Source organism: Pristis pectinata, chromosome 6 (assembly GCF_009764475.1).
Source record: "Pristis pectinata isolate sPriPec2 chromosome 6, sPriPec2.1.pri, whole genome shotgun sequence".
NCBI lineage: Eukaryota > Metazoa > Chordata > Chondrichthyes > Rhinopristiformes > Pristidae > Pristis > Pristis pectinata.
The window spans coordinates 106,036,681-106,039,781 of record NC_067410.1 but is presented as its reverse complement, the minus strand read 5'-3'; positions in this window follow the sequence as shown (position 1 = coordinate 106,039,781).

The following is a 3,101-nucleotide window of genomic DNA, read 5'->3' as shown; positions in this document are numbered from 1 at the left end:
TCTGTAAGGAGTCTGTACATTCTCCCCGTATCTGCGTGGGTTTCCCTCGGGTGCTCCGGTTTCCTCCCACATTCCAAGGACGTATGGGTTAGGAAGTTGTGGGCACGCTATGTTGGCGCTGGAAGTGTGGCGACACTTGCGGGCTGCCCCCAGAACATTCTACGCAAAAAGATGTATTTCACTGTGTGTTTTGATGTACATGTGACTAATAAAGAAATTTTATCTTATCTTTGACAATGGATGTAGCCTTCTTGAGGTATTGATTCATGTAGATACTACCAATGGTGGGGAAGGCTGTGCTGTGATGTATTGGGCAGAGTCCACCACTCTCTGTCGCTTTTTACATTCCCACACACTTGAATTGCTGTACCAGACCATGATGGTGGTGACCACATCTTTCAGGTCATCAGCAAAGAACTCAGGAGCAATATCTTTGCCCAAGAATGGTTTATGTATGGAACTGAGCACTGCATGAAATAGCTGAGGAAAATAACATGGATGTCTTCATGAGAACCCTGGACAACATGCGAGGGAGAAAGTAATAGAAGTGGATGCAGATGGAAATCGCTTCATCTGGATCAGAAACAGAAGTGCAGCCCAACAAGGCTAAATGGACTGTTTCAGTCCCGTAAATTCTTTGCAGAAGAGACTCAAAGAAGCACCAGGATATACAATACTGCATATAAACATGGGACAAAATGTTTGAATGAAATCAAATCTCACTTCTGCAGGCTGTGAGGTTGGAGGCTGACAAGAACCATGTAACAGTCTAGCGTCACTCTGGAGCAAGTGCAGGCTTATTATTCAGAAAGAATGGTGCGTCGCTGCAGGGATTGCCAAGTTTAAACTTAAAGACCATGAGATAAATACTCTTGTCTAAAAAAGATGTTCTTCAACTTAATCTTGAACAGCAGAAATATCACACCATGAAGTAACTCAATTTAAAACACAACTCTTCGATTTATCCAAGTAGATTTACATTGAAAGAGTCTATCAGACGATCACAATGTCCCATTGGACCAGACTCATCAACCAATGTGAGCAGTTTCTCTTTATGATGTTGTCTTTGTATGAATGAGAAATGTAATTATTGGTAGCATCCTTTTGCATTAGTGCCCACTCTCTTTAGAAAAGTAATGATTGGCAGCTCTAATAACAAGAAACGTCCAATTATGTAGGCACGGTAGTGTAGCGGTTAGCGTAACGTTATTACAGCGTCAGCAACCAGATTCAATTCCTGCCGCTGTCTGTAAGGAGTTTGTACGTTCTCCCTGTGTCTGTGTGAGCTTCCTCCGGGTGCTCCGGTTTCCTCTCACATCCCAAAGACGTATGGGTTAGGAAGTTGTGGGCATGCTACGTTGATGCTGGAACCGTGGCGACACTTGCGGGCTGCCCCCAGAACACTCTACGCAAAAGATGCATTTCTCTGTGTGTTTTGATGCACATGTGACTAATAAAAATATCTTATCTTGTCTTATCTTCAATGTAGGAAAATGTCAAAAAAAGAACTTCCCAGGGATGTTATTTTGTCATCGATATTACTGACTTGGATGAGACCGTAGTTGGCAGATGGCACCTAAGTTAGCGGTCTAATGGACAGTCAAGAGGCTTATCCTTGATTACAATGGGATCTAGATCAACTCAGGAAGTGGGCCAAACAATGGCAGAGGCAGCAAAGCATGAGATGCTGAAGAAACTGGACCAGATGAAGGGTCTCAACCTGTAACGTCGATGTCCCGCTGAGTTCTTCCAGCACTCATGTGTGGCTCCAGATCCCAGCACCTGCTGGGTCTTGTGTCTCCAATAGCAGATGGAATTTAACTCAGACAAGTGCAAGGTGTTGCACTGTAGTAAGTTAAACCAGAGCAGGACTTGCACACTAAATGGTACGGCCCTGGAGACTATTGTAGAACAAAGGGACCTAGGGGTACAGGTACGTAGTACACTGACACAGGTGGTGAAGAAGGCACTTAGCATATGCCTTAACCAGTCAGGACGTTGAGTACAGGAGTTGGGATGTCACATTACAATTGCACAAATCGTTGATGAGGCCATACTTGATGCAGTTCCAGTCACCTAGCTATGGGAAGGATGTCATTAAGCTGGAAAGGATTCATGAGGATGTTACTGGACTGGAGGGTTTGAGTTACAAAGACAGACTGGATAGGCTGATACTTTTTTCCCTGGAATGAAGGATGCAAAAGGGTGACCTTATAGAGAGATATAGTATTATGAGTGGAAAAGATACATTGAATGGTCACAGTCTTTTTCCCAGGGTAGACGACTCTAAAACTAGAAGATATAAGTTTGTGAGAGGGGAAAGATCCAAAGGGGGCCTGAGAAACACCTTTTTCACACAGAGGGGAGGTGGGTTTATGGAATGAGTTGCCAGAGGAAGCTGTAGAGGCAGGTACAATTGCAACGTTTAGAGGGCATTTGGACATTGGTAGTAAAGGTTTAGAGGTTTATGCAGACAAATGGGACCAGCTCAGGTAAACAACCTGGTTGGCATGGACGAGTTGAGCTGAAGGGTGTGTTTCAAGGCTGTGTAACTCTACGATTCTATGGTTCTAAACAAAAGTTGAAACTGAGGCACACAGAAAAGTTAGATGTTGAAAAGTGTGTCTTAAGATATAGGTTTTAAGGGAGAGAGGGTGGGGAGGGGAGAGATGATTGGGGAAAGGATTCCAGAGGCAATGAGCAAAGCTGATGAATGGGGGAGAGAATAAACCCAAGGCTGGTAGAGGCTAGAGTCTGGAGTATCTCAGAGGTTTGTAGTGCTGGTGGAGATTACTGAGGAAGGGAAGGCGAGGTCACAAAGAGGATTGAAACATCTAGGAGGTGCGAAACTGAGAGCCAGAACAGGTCCGTGAGTACAGGAGAGGCGGGTGAACAGGACTTGGTGTGTAAGGGGCGCGACAGACCACATTAACAACTATTTTAGCGGCGCATCCATGGTTTGCAGCATCTGACCTGCAGTTACAAGCACCGCTTCCTTTACGGTTGGAAGGAGGCTGGAATAGAGGGGTTGCTTACTTGTCACCAAAGCCAGTGAACCCCCAACTTCCCCCTCACCATCCGTCAAGCACCACCACCAGCAT